The 10,016-nt window shown below is 39.9% G+C and overlaps 1 pseudogene; it reads right to left on the minus strand.

Moving 5' to 3' along the window:
* Positions 1-7,459: 7,459 nt before the first annotated feature.
* Positions 7,460-8,126, minus strand: LOC146710451 (endonuclease domain-containing 1 protein-like; annotated as a pseudogene).
* Positions 8,127-10,016: the final 1,890 nt, after the last annotated feature.

Here is a 10,016-nt window from a genome sequence, read left to right on the forward strand (position 1 = left end):
CAAACATGGCTCAAGAGTTGGGAGTTCGCCTTGTAATCGGAAGGTTGCCGGTTCGAGCCCCGGCTTGGACAGTCTCGGTCGTTATGTCCTTGGGCAAGACACTTCACTCGTTGCCTACTGGTGGTGGTCAGAGGGCCCAGTGGCGCCAGTGTCCGGCAGCCTCGCCTCTGTCAGTGCGCCCCAGGGTGGCTGTGGCTACAATGTAGCTGCCATCACCAGTGTGTGAATGTGTGTGTGAATGGGTGGATGACTGGATATGTAAAGCGCTTTGGGGTCCTTAGGGACTAGTAAAGCGCTATACAAATACAGGCCATTTACCATTTAATTTCTTCAGACTCGTAAAGAGCACAGGAGAAACGTTCATCCTCGAAGTTTGCACCAGAGACCTGGTGTCAGCATAAACCAGTGGAGCTGTGGATTCCACCACCTGAATCCACAGCTCCACTGGTGTGGATTAGGTTTAGGGTGGGAGCTCTGCTTCCTTTTTCTTTCTTCTTGTAGCAATAACTGGCAAAGAGGGACCAGTCCAACCATGAGGTGATGACTTCCAGGAGGGAGGAGGAGAAACTCTTTAACCAGGCTGCCCATCCCAAACGGCTCATAAGGCGGATTTGCTCTTACCTGGGTTACAGTTTAAGCTAACAAACCAGTGTCGGGAAACACCAGGGAGTAGGTCATAGACATCAATTCAGTTGTGAGGGCACACAAACTTGGGGCAGACCTGCAGACACACACTGTGTTTAACATCATATCCCTGTCAATCATCCAGAACAGTACAGGCTGGAAATAAAGAGAAGGTTCAGAGGTTGCTTCAGACATGTTTGCTCAGATTTAAAGTGTGAAAATGTGCTGTGATTGGTCAGAATGAGCCCATGAAAACTTAAAACATATTTAGTCTTTTTTTTAAATGTATTTATAACATTTATTTTGAATTAATTAAAAATAAAACCTAACGCTTCATCATCTGCATGCTATGTTTAACAGTGTACAACAAACCTGATGACACTAACTCCCAGAAACCTTAAGCCAACCAAACTTCATGCTGGGACCATGATGGCAAAGACTGAATTTTACTCAGCCCTGAGCTAAACCTGTGGTTCTAATAATAAAGAAGTCTTTCCTCTGTATATTTTGTTTTATAAATTGGTTTGAATAACTAAACTTAAACAGCCTCACATGCTGACTGAGGGAGAAAATCGCATTTGAAGCACTGTTTATTACTTCTTTACAAAAACAGATCATCTTCAAATCTTTGTTGCAATTGACCAGTTATGACTGACTCAGCTAAGAGCCTTATGAAAACAAGTGAGTGGCAAAGTTGAAACGCTTTTGTTTTATTTGTGGTTTTCTTCTTCCCTCTGGTGGTTAATCTAGTTATGATAAGGTGAATGATCCAGATTGGTTCAGCAAGTATATTTAATGAGCTGAAAATTGAAAGCCTACCTGTGATAGTGTTACTGAAGTCACTAAGTTCATGGTGAGAAATGTGTGACAAATTAAATGATAATACTTTCACTTGCTAGCATCAATCTGCTGCTCCCGTCTCCTCTCGCTCATGAACAAAAGCACAAGATAGACTCGTGCACTTGGGGCAGTAACTCGAGCCTGACCCGTGGTATGCCCTCCAAGCTTTTCTGGCTGAGGACCAAGGTCTTCGACTTGGAGGTGCTGACTGTCATTCCCGCCACTTCACATTTGGCTGAAACTGCTCCAGCATGGGCTGCAGGCCACCACCTGATGAAGCCAACAGAACCATATCCTCTGCAACAAACAGAGATGAGACTCTGAGGCTACACCTAGAAATTCTGTCCATAAAAACTATAATGTGGAGGTAAGCATGGATGACACGGAGCTCTTAGTTCTCACTCATCCTTTATTCCTCTCCATACTTCAACTGAACACATCGTGCCACAAAACACAGCAACACACTTCCTCAACACTGGGTGTGAGTGGAGCCCTCTAGTGCCCCCCCCCCCCCCAAACACCCAGCAGAACTAGTCCAGGACCCAGGGATTAAGAAGAATTCAACTTTATTGTCATTGCACATGCACAGGTACAGGGCAACGAAATGCAGTTTGCATCCATCCAGAAGTGCTTTAGTGATACAGATATATTACAATATATATTAGCAATAGTATAGATATGTAAGTATATTACAGAAATGGGTCTATTATGGTATGTTATAATGTACACGGTATGAAGTATGTTGTGAATATTCTATAACTATAAGTATGTACAGGCTGTAGTGAGTACAAGCTATGAACAGGATATAAATATGAAAAACTATACAGAATATGAAATAAATAACTTTACAGAATCTGAGATATACAGCTATACAGAAATGGGAACTATGCAAGTTGTAAACAGTTGTAGGATTAAAAATTATCGTATGTACAGAATGATTATTTACACAGAGCTACAGGGAGTGCAGAATTATTAGGCAAGTTGTACTTTTGAGGAATAATTTTATTATTGAACAACAACCATGTTCTCAATGAACCCAAAAAACTCATTAATATCAAAGCTGAATGTTTTTGGAAGTAGTTTTTAGTTTGTTTTTAGTTTGAGCTATTTTAGGGGGATATCTGTGTGTGCAGGTGACTCTTACTGTGCAGAATTATTAGGCAACTTAACAAAAAACAAATATATACCCATTTCAATTATTTATTTTTACCAGTGACACCAATATAACATCTCCACATTCACAAATATACATTTCTGACATTCAAAAACAAAACAAAAACAAACCAGCGACCAATATAGCCACCTTTCTTTGCAAGGACACTCAAAAGCCTGCCATCCATGGATTCTGTCAGTGTTTTGATCTGTTCACCATCAACATTGCGTGCAGCAGCAACCACAGCCTCCCAGACACTGTTCAGAGAGGTGTACTGTTTTCCCTCCTTGTAAATCTCACATTTGATGATGGACCACAGGTTCTCAATGGGGTTCAGATCAGGTGAACAAGGAGGCCATGTCATTAGTTTTTCTTCTTTTATACCCTTTCTTGCAGCCACGCTGTGGAGTACTTGGACGTGTGTGATGGAGCATTGACTCCATCCTCAACCCGAAAAGGCCCCACAAGCTCATCTTTGGTGATACCAGCCCAAACCAGTACTCCACCTCCACCTTGCTGGCGTCTGAGTGGGACTGGAGCTCTCTGCCCTTTACCAATCCAGCCACGGGCCCATCCATCTGGCCCATCAAGACTCACTCTCATTTCATCAGTCCATAAAACCTTAGAAAAACCAGTCTTGAGATATTTCTTGGCCCAGTCTTGACGTTTCAGCTTGTGTGTCTTGTTCAGTGGTGGTCGTCTTTCAGCCTTTCTTACCTTGGCCATGTCTCTGAGTATTGCACACCTTGTGCTTTTGGGCACTCCAGTGATGTTGCAGCTCTGAAATATGGCCAAACTGGTGGCAAGTGGCATCTTGGCAGCTGCACGCTTGACTTTTCTCAGTTCATGGGCAGTTATTTTGTGCCTTGGTTTTTCCACACGCTTCTTGCGACCCTGTTGACTATTTTGAATGAAACGCTTGATTGTTCGATGATCACGCTTCAGAAGCTTTGCAATTTTGAGACTGCTGCATCCCTCTGCAAGATATCTCACTATTTTTGACTTTTCTGAGCCTGTCAAGTCCTTCTTTTGACCCATTTTGCCAAAGGAAAGGACGTTGCACACCTGATATAGGGTGTTGATGTCATTAGACCACACCCCTTCTCATTACAGAGATGCACATCACCTAATATGCTTAATTGGTAGTAGGCTTTCGAGCCTATACAGCTTGGAGTAAGACAACATGCATGAAGAGGATGATGTGGACAAAATACTCATTTGCCTAATAATTCTGCACTCCCTGTATACAGTAGTGCAGTTAAGATAAGTGAGGGTGTGGATAATTTCTACAGAGGCTATATACAGTACCTGGCAGAGCTTCTTAGCATTTACTGCCCCAGGAGATCTTTGAGGTCAGCAGACCTGATGCTTTTAGATGTTCCCAGGTACAGATTAAAGACTAGGGGAGAGAGGGCTTTTGCTGTGGCTGCACCCAGACTGTGGAACAGTTTACCTCCTCACATCAGATTCTCCACAAGCCTACGAACTTTTAAAACTGCTCTTAAAACTCACCTCTTCTCATTGGCTTTTAGCAAGGTTTAACTTACTGTTTTAACTTATTGTTTTATCAGTGAGGTGTTTTATGTAGTTGTGTTTTATTGTATTTTATATTTGTATTTTATTGTACAGCACTTTGGTCAGCCTTGGTTGTTTTTAGATGTGCTTTATAAATAAGCTTGACTTGACTTGACTAAACAAAAACAGTTCCCAGATGGTGCAGTGGACACATGTGTGACTCCTGTGATTAAAGCATCTTTCTTTCAGCTTAACGAGTGAACCGTCAGCTCGTTCAAACACACGTTAAAGTCCGTTTGGCTCGACACCACCGAACAGAGGCAGCAATATAACACAGCTAACATTAACAGTGCAGTGAATCCTGCTTGTCAGTGGCGTGTCTAGAAAATTTTTGTTGGGGGGGCCAGGTAGGGGCACAGATTTGGAGAAGGGTGGCAGATTTAATTGGCAGATAATGTTTAAAAAAAAATTCTACCAACTGTTAACCATAATTCAATAACCCTGTAAACCTAATAACCAAATGCACTTTTAACTGTTATTAGAATGAGATTTTAACCACTACGGTGCAAAGTTTTTAGATACTGCGTTGATAAAGTACAAGAGATACAATCAGTGCTTTGTCAGTGTTTACTCAGCATTCAAGGACAGCAATATTTGCATAGTATTTTTACTGACATATAGTGCACATATGTTTTGGGCAAAAACATTTTTGAATATTAAAATACGAACATTTTTAACAAACAATTGACAAATTAGCCAATGCAAAACTTTATCTGCCTGTTAAAAAAAGAAGATAATCTTCTCACAAACTGGTGTTTGATTTTGAAACAGGAAAAAAGTGGGGAAACAAATGAAAAGACTAACATTTGAATAAAACCTGAAAGCAAGTAAATACTTGCTATGCTGCCTTATGGTAAACTTTGGTAATATTGATAAAGAACAACACTGGCTGATGATGAAATACAGTCAGCTGGCATGGTGACACTGCCAGTATTAACCTGCAGGGCTGGACTGGGACAAAAAAATCGGGCATTTTGACTACAGACCGGCCCACCAGGTAGTAAAGCCATAAAGACTTTGACTGAAAACAAACCCTGTTGTGACAGTGATGTACAGTCTTGTTGGTATATGTATGATTTCTATACATTTTACATCAGCTAAAAACTTTGGTTGTAAGATTTAGATAATTATTTAATAAAAGCGAGATATTTTAAATGAGAATAAGAAAGAAAAGTATTTCCTTGTGCCCCCCTCTCCCTGTTAGTGCCCTACCTGCCCCCTGGCAACACTTTGCTAGACCCGCCCCTGCACAGTTACCAGCTGTCAGCTACACAAAAAGGATCCTGGTGTTATTTGTCTCTCAGAAACAGTTCATAACTTCAACTCATCCATGTCACCTAAAAGGTAAACCTGTTTCTCCATCACAGCTCTGATGATTCAGTAAGGACATCTCCTGGTTTCATCTTCATGTTTCCCTCTCACCACATATCTAAACAGACATCATGACCAGCAGCTTTACAGCTGTGGCTCCAGCAAACATCAGCTGATACTAGAAATTAATATTAAATACATTCTAACAACAGCTGATCAAGCTTAAACGTGCTGCTGTTGTTTAGCGCGACATCTGCTGGTTTCCTCTTTCTGGCACAAAGTGGGCGATAAACAAACAAGAGAGAAAAGCCGATCAGCTGATCATTGATCAGTTTCATGATTGAAGTAGCAACAGGAGAGGGAGGGGAGAGAATGAGAGAAGAAGAGGCAGCTGTGCAGCGTAAAGACAGAATAACTCCAGCTTTGTGTCTTTTTCCATTCTAGCTAAAGTTCGGGACAAACTGCGTCTCTTCTCAGCTCAATATGAAACGTGTAATATTTTCTCTGATTGAGGGACCATTCCATTTTTTTAAGGAGCCGTTGGCAACTCTACTAACTAACCTTATGAATAAAATAAAGTTCACTATCAGTAACATCATAGCACCCACCCAGCTGTATAGAAACTCCGTCAAACTGGCTAGAACGCAGTATGAGTTATTGCAACTGACAGTAAAAAGTCAGCAACATGAAAATAAACTCCACCTAAACTTGGTTCATATCTGACCCAGATAGACTGCAGGTCATAACTTCTTACCTGAAGTTCAGTTCACCTGACACTCGGACTGGTGGCCGCCTCGGGGCTCTCCTCCTGCCTCCCCTTCCCTCATCCACCTGCTGCCTCTGTGGAAGCCCCGTCATAGCCACCACCAAACAACTGAGTTATTTCTACACATCGACCTGCATCTGGCCAATCCACCACCTCTCATTGTTCATGCCCTTACAAAAATAAATAAAAAATAAGTCAAATAAGCCCGATGGCCAGTCCAGCTATGTTAACCTGCAACCAAATCTGCAGCTCCATACAGCAATGTTACGACTTAGATTATATCTTATAACTCATAACTCTTATGTTAGCTCCCCTCAGTAGCATACTGTCTGAAATATTCCACGGCTGCAATAATTCTTTAAGTGTTATTTTTTCCTTGGTATTCTAATTTCACCAAAGTTTACTAAACTCAACAAACTTAATATTACTTACCGGGACATTTATTCTGTCCTCATTTTCTTTCACCGAAAAATTGTTTCCTGCAGTGACGTCTTTCGCGCTTGGGTCTCCTACCTTTGCTAACGTGATGCACATAGCGCAGAAGCCGATGCTGCATTCACTTACACTCGGATATCTGAGCGTCACCGTGAAAACAATAGGACATTTGATATTTGATTGAATTTTATTGTTTTGCCTTTGGGGTGGCACCTGGGGTGGCCAGTCTGGTTGGGGGGGTGGCCTGTGCACCAGAGCCGGAGTAGGGAAGAACTGGAACAAACCATTTTGGGAGGGGGGGGGGTTATCTATTTCTGTTGTTAAAATGTTCCATCTCAATTACGTACTGTATGCTTTTTATATTTTAGTAGTGTGTCCCACAAACAGCAAATATTGTCAAAAAAGTAAGAAATCTTTGGGGGTGCTGAAGCACCAAAAATGGGCTAAAATCGCCCCTGGATGTAAGCATCATCATCTCATTAAATTATCCTTTTGAATATTTATTGAGTGTAAACCCTCCAAAGAGCATTCTTTCACCACCAAAATTTAATCACTTCATCTCCATATAATGTGAAAAATATAATAAAATATTATACTTTATGAAAATAAAGGAAAATAGGTAGTTTTTTACAAATGTATTATTTAACCCGTCCTGCAGCACAAGGCTGTACGATGTTTTCATTTTTTTGAAGAAACTCAGATATGTTATGTTTCTAAAATATAGTTTTGTCTTAACTTAATGATAAAAACATTACAGTTTTATTTATTATTCTTTATTTCATTTCATTTATTTCACTTTTATCTTAACACATTTAAGTATTTGATTTTTTTAGTTCAACCAAAAGCAAAAAAAGACTTTTATTCCTTACATTCATTTTTAAAGAGACTCATTTTAGGCATCTTTAGCCTTTTTTGCAGGATCTTCTCCAGGTCCTCCAAGGACATCTCCATCACATCATGGCCATCTTCTGTGTTTTTTTTCACAATGTCATCTTTACTGTTGGGATCATTTCTTCCCACTGCAGCAAAAGTAGGAAAGTAATTCTGCAGTCCAGCTGTGAGCGTTGGGCAGCAGTAAGCAGTCCAAAAGTACTCAGGAACAGTCACCCTGTTATTGATCTTGGGTTCATCTTCCTCATAAGGCATGACTCCAGTGATAACATACATTTTTGATGTGCAGACTTTAAGTCTTTCTGCCATCCTATCTTCCAGAGACCGTTATTGAACTTTTCCATTTGAGGAACAATATTTGTCAGGGTGAAGGTAGCCTTTTTGTCTTCTTCTGTCTGTTGGTGACCACTGGGGGCGAGGTGGCCTCTGGTATAACCAGAGTGTTTATAGTCTTCATTGACTGCCTGGCTGTTCTTCACATTTTGGTCAGGATGTTTTTGGTACTTCATTCCTGTGTTGACTTTGTCTGATACCAGCTGAATGACAACAAAGACAGACTTTTTATTTCTTTAGAAGCTACAAAGATTATTTATCATTCTTCATACTGTGTGTGCAAATAGTCTTTCAGTGTGAGTTTGTGGGAATGTGTAACACTGAGAGCGTACTATCATACTGCACAGTCATGTCATTTTGAAATGTGAGAGAGCAAATAAAATCCTACAGACTTTTTTAACCATCGTTTTATTAAAGATCATCTAATTTTGTGTATGTTTTCTTCTTTATCTTGTCCTGTTATTTATTCAGTTATATTTGTGTTATTTAAGTTATTACATTATATGTGGTATAGTATGACAATATCTAAGGCAGGACAGGCAGGAGGAAAATAACTGCTTTAAATGTGTTGCATATTGTTTGAGGTGATGGAGAACAATGTGGCAGTAAAATGCAGAGAATACACACTTCAACAAACAGTTAACATCCAAACGAGCGATTCCTTCACATTGTAACTATTGTTCTTCATCCTCTCTAAGAAAACCATCTTTAAAATAAACCGTATCAGTCAAAAGAGAGCAGTTCAAATGACTGTCTTTGAACATCACACAGTGATATTTTACATAGCTTACAGGTGGTTCAATCATCCAGTTTGTATTTTTGGGCCTAGATCCCTCTCCAGGACTGAGTATATACGCAGAGAACAATGGTATACGACGGTTTCTGTCATACAGGGTGGCAAAGTGGTATTGACTTTCATAGTACTGACATAATGCCTGGTAGCCGTCTCCACTGATGCCCTGTGGTATCGTTTCTGCGTAGAAAAATTCAATGCATGGTTTAAAGTCAGCAGTGATCTCTCCATAGAAGAGAACACTGATAAACCTGAACAGTGATGAAAAAAAACCATCCTTCCTTTGAGACAGCTCTCACAGCAAAGTAGAAGGTAGACTGAACCTTTCTCCTGAAAATGAGGGTTGGAGTTAAATACTGTCAGCCTCTGGGTGGTGGCAGTGATGGTGGGTGGTGGCAGTGATGGTGGCTGGTACTAATGCAGATACCAAACACAGGCTGCTGTTTAACAAAGGACAGGGCACTTGATTATCCAAAGTTTTTATCCTACAGTGTCTATAAATTTATGACAGTGTCATGTGTACGCTTTGTAACATAATGTTTTACATACAATCTTAAAGAATATGCAAACCATTTTAACTGTACGCCCAGAGAACTAGTACTGACCACTGACACATAGTTGCACCTGGTTGCAACTGAATGCAGAAAGCATTCAGACTTTTGAAACACACACGCATAAATATATATAAACAACATTTTTTTTCTATCTGGCTGCTTATTGTATTATGCAAATCATATCTGCTGAATAAGAAAATGAACTAATAAAATACATGCGGATTTTACATAAACCTAAACTCAGGTGACAGTGTGGTGACCTGCGCCTATTCAAACGTTTTCTTATTTGCATGCACACGACCTGAGTGAGTGAATGAGTGTGTGTGGGGCCCCATACTCAGCTGAAAACAAACGGAGACAGAGCCTCCTGCTCAGTGGCCTCCAGACTCTGGAACTTTTCTCTCTTCCTTTCGATTTGAGACTCTGTGATCTCTTTTAAAAATGAGTTAAAAACAAATGTTTTAAATCTGCTTTCTATTAATTTTGCTTGTTTTTTTTTCATTGTTGGGTCTTGTGAAGCACTTTGTGATTTTATATCTTGAAAGTTGCTATATAAATAAAATTTTACTTACTTACTTACTTACTTAATATATACAGTCTACTATACAGTTTAAAGTGTCATATCAAGTAAAATGCAACTAAAGAAGAAACTAATGGAAAAGACAACAATTTCTTAACCCTGAGATGTATTTTTATTTTTCTATAGTTAATTTTTCAAAATCTTAAGTTTTAATGAACGCC

Source organism: Copadichromis virginalis, linkage group LG4 (genome assembly GCF_057382275.1).
Source record: "Copadichromis virginalis isolate Kocher_CV1m ecotype Utaka linkage group LG4, C_Virginalis_male_GT1.1, whole genome shotgun sequence".
Classification (NCBI taxonomy): Eukaryota; Metazoa; Chordata; class Actinopteri; order Cichliformes; family Cichlidae; genus Copadichromis; species Copadichromis virginalis.